At 39.3% G+C, this 11371-nt stretch overlaps 1 protein-coding gene across 1 annotated transcript in view; it reads right to left on the reverse strand.

The window, feature by feature from the left end:
• The window catches only part of LOC124163461 (sodium-dependent neutral amino acid transporter B(0)AT3), a 204257-nt gene extending 193158 nt beyond the window's left edge, over positions 1-11099 (reverse strand). Inside the window, exon 1 of the mRNA XM_046540381.1 lies at positions 11037-11099. The gene's annotated coding sequence lies outside the window, so the exon portion shown is untranslated. The remainder of the gene's footprint in view (positions 1-11036) is intronic.
• Positions 11100-11371: the final 272 nt, after the last annotated feature.

Consider the following 11371-nt stretch of genomic DNA (forward strand, 5'->3'; position numbering starts at 1 on the left):
CCTTTTCTTGACGCATTCTGCAGGCGTGAAGTGAGGTCTCTCAGACCGACGATCGAGTTAATTTGTAAATTTACAGAATTGAATAATAAAAACTTTTACTTTTAACAGTGTTGCATCCTTATTATACAAAAATTTGAAGCTAACGACAATTTTAGACATTTAAAAACAGCCAATTTGAAAATATTCATAATTTAAAAAACGCAGACGTCTCTCAGACCGCACGTCACCGGTTAAGGGTTAAAGTTTTAAGAAGACGTAAATATTAATATAATTAACATAGACGCTTACATCTGGATCACTAAAATGAAAATACTACACTTTCAATATACTGCTAAGAAAGCCTTCAAGAAACTGCACTGGGTGATGAGAAATCTAAAGTGAAGCAAGTTTCGCACGAAGGAAATGGCGTATAAAACACTGGTTAGGCCTATCCTAGAGTATGCCTCAATGGTGTGGGATCCCTATGAGGTGGGACATATAAAGGCCTTGGAGAGAGTTCAAAGAAAAGCGGCTCGATACGTTTTGGGTAGGCATCGGAGGATAGAGAGCGTATCAGGCATGTTAAAAATACTGGGGTGGGAATCTTTGGAAAGTAGGAGAAACAGAAACCGAATCTGCGGTATGTATAAAATATACAACCGGGATAAAGCATGGAGGGAATTTAGCAATGACGTGGGAAAACCTAATTTCATTGGTAGGAACGATCATCAGTTCAAAATCAAATGCCGGGCGCAGAGGACCAATGTTACAAAAATTTCATACCTGAATAAAACAATTGAAGATTGGAACAGATTGCCTGCAGAGTTATTTGAGCCCTTTCCTAGTAATATTCATGGTTAAATAAAAAACACAGTACTATTCCACAACCTTATATTTTTGTAGTCTACTAGTTTCAACGTTACAACGTCATTATCAAGACGTATCAACGTATCAACGTCATTATGCTTGATAATGACGTTGTAACGTTGAAACTAGTAGACTACAAAAATATAAGGTTGTGGAATAGTACTGTGTTTTTTATTTAACCATGAATATCTCATCGTTCCACCAAGTAACGCCTAAATCTGTTGATTACTTTCCTAGTAATGTAGAAATATTTAAGAAAAAGCTTAAAACGTATTAATTTTTTAGAAATTTTAATTAAATTTTAAAATTTGTACAACTGTCTAGTTGATAGGTGACTTTGTGGGGATGCTGCGTTTTTCTTTTTTGTATATACATGTTACCACCTGGCCAATTGCCAAATTGTAACTTATGCAATAATAATAATAAAAAGCGATGTCAAAATAAAGGTTACCATCATCAAGGAGGGACGGACATTAGGTTGGAGAGAATAAGCGAGTAAAATATTATGTAGTGCCGAAAGTACCGGTTATTGCAAAAGACAGCAGAGATGTTGGAGAAGATTAAAGTCATAACACGGTAAAAGAACAAAGGAATCATGTAAAAGGAAGGGAAGCACTGGCGGATACATATGGAGGTACGCCCCCCTTTGCGGGACAGCCTGTATTGCCAAGCATTGCAGAACCACGATTGTAACGTTTTTTAATAACATAAGCTGGAATTGTCTTTTATGCATCGATAATTACTTAAGTCAAAACTATCTTAAACGTTGCATGTGAGTTGATTATTTTTTATTACGATAAAAGTAAATGTAACTCAAGATATATTTGCACCTCCCCCCCCCTTTTAGTTTTTTCTGTATCCCCTACTGAAGGGAAAAGAGAGGTGTGGAGAAGAATAACTAGCTAATAAAAGTATATGAATCAAAGTTTGCCTCAGAGAAGAGGGAGTGTTTGGGTAGTAAAACTCTAACGAGAGCAATCTTTTTCAACCTCAGCAACAGACGATTGCTCCAACGGCTCTATATAGACAACTCATAAGGCCCAAACCGGGCCAGAACCATAAATAATAATCGGCCATGCATGGCCGAAGCATTCACCCTAATGATGATGGCAGACAATGACCTCGAGATCGGTGCTCGTAAACTATAAACGGTAGGAAACCCAAGAAGATGATATCGTTCAGAAACCGAGGATGACACGGGATCCAAGGAGCTTCACTTTGACATAGAATATGTAATGTTGCTGGCGCGAAGAGCGGTGAAAAATAAACAATTCCATCTGTCGGCTGAGCATACTCTGAGTGAACCTGGACACGACATCAACTGGGAAGAAACGAAATTCATCGCCAGAGAATCCCGATATTTTCCGAGGATCATACAAGAGACGATTGAAATATCTAAACATCCTCATAATTTCAATCGATAGGATAGCTACCAACTCCACAACACGTGGAAGAGACTCTTCGCACCATACCACTATGCTATTGACCGCAAGGTGGCCAATCAGGGAGAACATACACCACTGGGCTGCCTATATAACGGCGGCCAAAACACGGCATAATCACTTCGACCTGAAGACGCCTGCTGGAATGCAGGAGAAACTGTTGTCCACAACGCAACTCCGATGCGGTGAAACCCGGAAAACGCAGCCTACATTAATATGCAATGCTGGTGGCTCGCTACACTTCTACGCCATCCAAATTGAAAAGTGCTCCAAATAGCTTGAAAGGCAATATGCGTTGTGATTCTACGTAATAAAATCCAATTATGGCAGAGGAAATGCAGTGATCGAGACAGGATAGGTAGACAACGGTTTAAACGTGCTTCACTCTGACTCAGAATATATTAATTTTGGCAAAGCATGACATTCACGTACCCCATTGCATGAGTTTACATTTGGATGTGTAAAGAATCGGTTATTTAGTCATTGACCCACCCAAGTCCAGGTTGGGTTACTATGTGGGGGTAGAGTTCACCCTAGAATAGACCACGGTCGAGTGAATTTTAGACGCGCCAGCTCTATTCCCTGGGTTACCGTGCATTTATTTATTCATCTTGTGGGTGCCCGAAGGGTTCACTCGCGGTTTAAACCCGGGACACTAGAGTGTGGCTTGAAAATCGATTGTTGAATATGACGATCTCTCGGGCTTCTCATCGTAAGCTATCACGCTCAACGATAATTTATCCACCAGCACTACATCGGGCATTTTGAGGAAACTGGAGTGACAAATAAGTTTTCCTGGATTTCAGACGATTACTAATACCACTTATTTTTTATCAGAGCGCGACCCGGGTTTTCAATGAATTATCATCATCTTCAGGCGCAAATTACTAATTAATTCTAATTCCACTAATTACTAAAAATTAGTGGAATAAGTAATTGTCTGATATCCAGGGAAACTTATAATGGAATATCACAAGGTAAATCAAGATTTAGTGAATTTTGGAGTGACAAATATTTTCCTACTGCTATCCCAACGAAACTGTTTATCCATGAGCATGGAAACACGAAACTTCAATTTTCCTACTTCAAGCCATGCAAATTAAAAAGTGCATGGAATTATTTGCAACACAATACGCGTTGAAATACAACGCAATAAAATCCAAATCTGACCTAGGAATAACATGATCGCGCACTTGACATGGTAGGTATCCGCGAAAAAAAGTGCCCAAAACACGGTTTATGGCGCAGACACCTATTTTCTTGTGTAATAAGTGAACGTATTATACAGTCTTACTCTAGTCCTTTTTTTAATATTGGTTTTTGGTTCCATACTCATGAATTAGTAGATGTCACTATGCAAACATTTTGATGGATAGATCCTATTCTGTTTCAAGGTTTTGTTTTAGCTCCACACACCGTTGCAAACAAATTTTTGTGACACTCACAATAAAAAACTTCTGCTGTAACTGTAAGCTCAGATATTCTGACTCAGATATAACCAAAGGCATTTTCAGCTTCAAAGTACGGAAGCCATCACAAGGATTTCAAAACAATTCGCGTATAAGACTAAAAATATGAGAACAAAATTACGCCATCGAGTTTTTATAAGCCGTTAAATTGCTGGAAAAACGTAGATATAGCATGTATATACTGGCAGCCGAGGGAATAATTCACTTAAGCGTACTCGAACCTTTCTTCTTGCTTGCACTCCCAGCCTCCTCTTATCTTTATGCCCCAAATTCTTTCTTTCTTGAGGGAAAAATAACAAACCCTTCCTTCCTGCCGTAGCTAGTCCCTACCTCGCGCCTTGGTGGCCGCTTATCATCCCTGCGAGCAACTAACCTTTCTTCCAAATATCTTTTATGCGCTCGGAAAGTCTCACGTGAAGTAGGTGTATACGATAGGTATAAGCGGTATCAATGAATTGCATTCGTATCAGATCCTAATCAGAAATTTTCGGAAAAGTTTTGATTTTAAAATCTTGTTTCACAAATGAAATCCTGCCAAAAAATGAGATGCTATGATATAGGGATCCCCTCCTTTACCACCTGCTTTTCATTGTTTATTTTTACTCTTCAACGGTGTTGCTACTTATTTAGATATTTAATATTGTAATTATTCCGGTGACATGAACATGTAATATATGTTATCGAAATAATGCCTCCGGATGTAAAAATTGCTTTTGTACACATCACTTCTATTTCTAAGGGACGAAATTGCATTGAAATAATAGCTCTATATTCCATCCATTTCACCTAATAGGCCTCGAAAAAAAGGGTTGGAAATAGATGGCTAGGATCAATCACTTGCTTTGACCATCAGATGGTCTTAGCTCCTTCGAGTTTATTCCGAAGACTTGGAATCTAATTGATACAGTAAAAGTATTAACGCATGTTACGTGAAATGAACCCCCGAAAATGTTTACCACGCATTGTATTTCATAAATAATGAGAATAAGTATCCAATATCGATGTTTGGCATGAGTCCATCTGCAGCGAGAAGTTAAAAATGAAATTCATCTGCTTGGAGAAAACCTCCTCTTCGCCAGTGACGTCATTCCATTCATCCTTGTCATGGTTCCAGATGGTCTGCCCCTACACTGTCCCTGCTAAGTGATGGTGGAAATGACGTCACAGCAATCGCCTATCAGCGAGCACCGTTTTCTTAAGAAGCTACAATATCACTGGAAGTTTTAGTAAATCATGTGGCTTAGAGCCTAGATTTTGGCTAGGGGAGAATGAATATATACGACAAATATCACAAAAAAAACTTGTAGAATAATACTTTTCACGTACGATTTACAAAAGTTATGTATATGAGATGAAAGCACGAGATAGTAAGATCAAACCCGGGAAATGGACAAAAAGCTAAAGAAAAAAAGTAGTATTAGCGTCTTTTCAAGGTTACACATTACAAAGGTGTGACAATGAATTAGATATTGGTTCATCGTTATACGTCTAGTTCTAGTAGAATAGAAAAAAGACAGCTTAGCTGAATGTAGACCTGGTGCGAATAGCGAAGAGATTAAATGTAAATGTTATTAAAGCCTTTATTGAATAAATTATAGGATTTATATTTAAATTTACCGAATACCTTATGTTATGCAATTTACGGTACCGTCCGGATGTGTATGGATTTATTTTTCCGATCGTTAATGACCATGCTGACAGCCGAACTCTACCATAAATAATACAGCATTCATTAAACGTTTTGGTATCCCTTTGTTTAGATGCAAGTCTGGTTCAAAGCACCTTCCTACGTTAGCACATACAATAGCAAAAATGCGAAAACATTTACCTGCTAAAACCTTATTCAGCACCTTGCGATAAATAATACAGCATAAATAATACAGCATTCATTAAACTTTTTGGTATCCCTTTCTATAGAATCAAGTCTGGTTCAAAGAACCTTCCTACCATAGCGCATACAATAGTGCAAAAATGTGAAACATTTACCTAGTAAAACTTTATTCACCACTTTGTGATTCAGCCTTTTCTTACTGCTCACTTTGAACAATTTAATTTCTGAAGAAGCGGTCACCGTAAAAGAGTCTCTTAAATGTAACCAACTTGCAGCCCCATGTAGTACATCTAAGGGCTCGTAACCACCATTATATCGCAATTTAGCTTGTAATAAAGTAATAGGGATGGTATGATGACGGTTAAGGAGAGATTTTTTTCTAAACATGCCTCACACGGGTAAGAGAAAGGATATTTAAGCAATTATGAATTTAAATCCTATAATAATAACTGATGTGCAGCAAAGAATATTGGTGGAAATTAATTTGCTGAAACGCATTAATTGACATCACTCCAATCGTTGAAGTCAGCCTGATGGGAACTTTAATTTAGCCTGACAAAAAAAATTTTCGTTTTCTGATAAATGAAATGTAGCGAATTCGATTTTTTGTGCAAACCAGACCATGTCAGCGAGATATTTTCCAAAACTGAGCAGCGATCAGGAGAATTTTCCGAGAAATTTTTGCCGTAAAAAATGTAGCACAATCCTCTCTTTGGGGTAAAATTTAGGCTAGTTATAAAGATAGTATTATTTAGAGAGATGCTTGCATTGCTTTGCATTGTTTATATCACTTGGAATCGGAAAACTCACAGCGAATAATTCCACCGAGCTACACGAAAAACATGCACCGGAACTTGCGACTACTCTTTTACCTACATTCTATTTCCACTTCCGGTTTGCCACCTCTAAAAATTCCGTACGCAATGTACAGACCAGTTTTTTCTCTTTGATCACATCGTCTCCGAAATCCTAAAGGTACATTAAATGAGGTTATTTCCGTAGAAAAATTGAGTGACTGCAGTTTGATATGTATCAAACTTCACGTATAAAATCGTATCCGGCTCGACTTTGTGGAAGTTCTTTATATCCATGATAAAAAGAAGAACACAATGGTAATTTCCACATTTTAATGTCACAACTCAGCAACCGACCATGGTTTCAACACGTAAGTGTCATTTTCAAGGTAACTTACGTGTTGGACACTTACGTGTTGAAACCATGGTCGGTTGCTGAGTTGTGGCATTAAAAGTGTGGAAATTACCATTGTGTTCTTCTTTTTATCACAACTCAGCAACCTACCATGGTTTCAACACGTAAGTGTCATTTTCAAGGTAACTTACGTGTTGGACACTTACGTGTTGAAACCATGGTCGGTTGCTGAGTTGTGACATTAAAAGTGTGGAAATTACCATTGTGTTCTTCTTCTTATCATGGATATCAAATTTCACATTTTTTTATTTCAGATGGATAGTATAGAGGCATTTGATGCTGAGTACATGAGCTTCGCTCACGGAAATGGGGAAATACTTACATAAATCCTTGAAGAAAGAACACAAATGGTAATTTATACACTTTTTAATTCTAAAACTCAAAAACCGACCATGGTTTCAACACATTGTGTAATTTTTAAGCCTTGAAAATGATACAATGTGTTAAAATCTTGGTCTGTTGTTGAGATTTGGAATTTAAAAGTTTGGAAATTACCAATTGTGCTCTTTCATCATGGATATACCGAATATTCACCAAATCAAGAAAGAAAAGATTTTATATTTACATTAGGCTACGATATCTCCACTTATACAAGATTAAATTTATTGACGCATGAAAAATATTTGTGACTCTTTCATGATCACACGTTGAAGTCACAAAACTTTCACACTAAGTTGAAACACTTTTACACTAATGGTGAACTTCCTCCGCAAAACGGAACGACCTTTTGGATCGGATCGTAGAACTATTCCGATGGCTCAAAAAATGCTAAAGCTGGGTCGTTGTTTTAACGATGATCATTTAACCATTTATCTCACGTCCCTAACAAAAATCTTTAGTTGCGTAATGGTTTCACCCACCCTCCATTTATCTTCTTAGACGTCATTTCACTCTTCAACCAGCTCAACGCCTATTAAAGATTGCCTAATTTACTTCTCAATTTAAAAACTAATCATACGCGTCAAAAAGTAACCAAATTGCTCACGTTTCCTGGCGCATTATATGGTGAAGTTTCTTCAGGTACACCATCTGGTTAGTTGGTAAGGCACGGCCGACGTTTTGACGACTAACTCTGCCACCCAGGGATGCCAAGTGAAACGAAACAAAAATGCTTCTTTTCGACCCGGAGGGAAACGAAAATACGAGGTCTGGGTTTTGTTTGGTTCCCGCACGAAATTAAAATCACCAGGGAGTTTAGTTTCGTCCCGGTGAAACTTTACTCCCGGGAACGAAACTAAATTAATCGAAATTCCGCTTCTCATAGTTAAGTTTCGATCCCAGAAGTTGAGTGGAGGGAAAAAATACGGAATAGTTTCGATCCATTACGTGTGACATATGTGTAGAGAGGTTGAAACGTTGATCTTAAACTCGAATGGCCAGTTTGCGATCACCGTTTTCCTGTTTGTGGTAAAATTATGAGTGCCCCATGCACCTAATGGCGGTAGGCCGAACCTCTACTTCATTCAACCATACTTCGTACTCGGTGTGTGGGTTGAAACTAAACTTTTCGAAGGTGAAGCACGTGGTCCCTCAGGTGCGAAACATTGACAATCTGTGTTTCGTTTCGTCCCACAGTTTTTGTTTAGTTTCGACCCGAAGTGGTTTTGACTCCGATTTCGTTTCGACCCCGAGTTTAGTCCCCCGGGTTTAAATCCTTTTCTTTCATTTCTATCTTTCGCTCCCGGGAACGAAACTATTGAAATTTTACTGGTTTTGACTTTCGTTTCGTTTCACTAGCCATCCCTGCGGCCATCATCCTCAGAATGTTGAGTTGGCCATGCCTAGTCAAGTAACATGGTGGTGTACCCGATAAAATTTCACCCACCTCAAAAAGATTCTTAGGCGCCACTTAATTTACCTGACTGTATCTACCACTGTGTCGCCATACTTTTGAATAACACACAGATATGCCCACCTTTGTCATTTCTATCTAGCATAGAACTAAAATAGCCTCAGGATTAGATTAATTCCAGGTTCCTGAGTTGCACAAGGAACCGCACTCATTTTTGGCCTCATATATATACTAACACCTATTAATGATTCAAGATTCTAAATATTTCATCTCTGCTCTGAAATCCCCGATGCATGATCATAGATTTAATAATACCATTGAAAATCACAATATGGGGCAAATGGATCACGATAAGCGCTGTCATATTTTGATAATTTAAATAAACAGAGAGACAGACTGAAAAACAAAATTAAAGCTCGAAAGATCATGCACGAGTTTATGCCCTTGATTTCCAAATTATCACCAGGAAATAATCGATAAAATTGAAATCCCGAGCACATAATCAATATAGTTGATTTTAAAACTTTCAACTTTTCCGTGAAGGCAGAAATCCACAAAAAGAAACCAAGTCCTATTTAATTTACCAATACCAAGTATAATATAGCTTCATTACTTCCTCGGTGGTATTATCATGATTTTACGCATCCACTCATTCTCATCTTTACGTTTCATAAATCTTTACGAGTCACTCGAATCTCCATGGGTTTGCTACCCCATTCAGAGAGAAAGACAAGTCGAAAAGGAGGTTGCACGGAGTTGACCGAACGATCACCTGGAGTGAATCTTTCGGAAAATAGATCGTAGGCGAGACTTTTCTGGCGCCACGCACTCTCGCAACTTTTTGGCACGTCTCGCTCAGAGTAAGGATACCCCGTTTTTGGAGAGAAATTGGCGAGATCCCAACTGGGGGGAGAATAAAATATAAAAATGGACTGGGGCAACAATTGACCGTTCACCCTGACAACCTACCGTCATCACAGGCACGTCCAATCAAATCTCCCATACTCAAAGCATTCCGAAAAGCCCATCTGGATGGAGCGAGGAAAAAGGGTGCATAAATTATCCCAAATACGAACAGAAGCACCGTTTTCAGCAACGATCGAAGCAGATAGCAAAGATATGGGAGTACAACATACATTTCCGGCATACTCATTGAAAAAGTACTGAGAAATCGCATAAACTGAACGGAAACCACGAAACAAAGATATCACAGAATTCAGCTAGATGGGGATTTGTTTTTTTGAGTTAAAGAGCAAATGTTCGATTATCCACGCGATCTCACGAAGCAAATATAAAGGTCTTCTCTGCCCAAAATGTATTCACCGTCCTCGAGTGAGTTAAAAACAGATATAATTAAAATATAAATATCAAATCATCACCAAATTTATCACAAATGATCCCCTAGAAAAAGAGAGAAGATACCTACCTTGGTCCCAATAGAAAAGGTCACACTCCAAGAGGAGGTAATGGAATAACTCGTTACATACTGAACCATCTACTACTCTATCCTTGGTGGAGATTGGCTGAATCCGCAGGGATTCAAAACTAGATGAACTCAATATAGATAGGGTAAAAATACTCAAAATATTCAAATAAACATCCATAGCACTAAAAGAAGAATTTATAGTCCTGCAGAGCGCAAGGGGGTACACGGAACCAATACTTCCCCTCTTACTAGCCGGGGTATATCCGCTATCTCGGCGTCAATAACATCAACAGAGAAAATCTCAACGTCGACACTGAACAAAAGGTCTTGAATTGCCTCCAAAATGAGGAAAGTTTGAGAGCACTAAGGGAAAATACAGAGGTAATCCTGGGGCTAAAGGTACTCGCAAAACTCTTGCAGAAGGCACGGAAGCAGAGAGCTGTCCATTTCTCCGGGAATATTCCAACTACCCCCGTAAGGATACATAAAGCAGTAAATTCCATTGAAAAAATGCGTCTCGAGCATCCTCCGAACTGCATCCTTGGTGTTATTCGATCAGGAAATGGCACTGAAGAACACACAAGAACGGGATTCTCACGTCTCCTTTGAAGGAAATCTCACCACAATCCCCGAGAGAATAAAAAAAATATAACGAAGAAAACTGGAAGGGAAAAACCACGTGAAAAACGATCTAAAATTGTCCATAAAGTGAATACGGAAACATCCTTGTAGCACACTGAGGAAAGCGAGCGGCCTCTCGCGCCCAGATACCTATCCCCACTATCCCCGTGGGAGTAATAAATAAACTGAAGAAAACTGGAAAGGAAAAACCACGTGAAAATTTTCCAGAAAATGAACACGGAAATGTCCTCGGAGCACACTGAGGAAAGCGAGCGCCCTCTCACGCCCTGAAATATATATCCGGAATCTCCCCGAGCGAGAAAAATTGATGGAGCAATATCCCTTTAAGAAAACCGCACATACACACAATATATAAACGCCAATCATCCACTCCACTCACCTTTGGGCCCCGGTTTAATCCCAGGAGTACCCACGTCTCGCCCGGCCTCTCGTCCACACTGGGCCCACCAAAGTCTATCTGCTGTACCGCTTGCTCGGCTCCCGCTACGGAGGGGTTAAAAGCTCGAGGTAGGGGTGGTAGTGGGGGCGGCAGGGGGGCCAGGGGTGGTAGAGGAGGAGAAGGGTACTTCTCCTTCCCCTTCCTGCTCGGAGAGCTCGGTTGCGAGGAGGCGGAGATAGCAGGTGCCTAACTATATCTCTCAGGAGGAGGTGGCTAACCGAATTTCAGGTTAACCGATAGAACCATACTAAAAATCATTTCATTGTGGACGGACT

This window comes from Ischnura elegans, chromosome 8 (assembly GCF_921293095.1).
Source record: "Ischnura elegans chromosome 8, ioIscEleg1.1, whole genome shotgun sequence".
Classification (NCBI taxonomy): domain Eukaryota; kingdom Metazoa; phylum Arthropoda; class Insecta; order Odonata; family Coenagrionidae; genus Ischnura; species Ischnura elegans.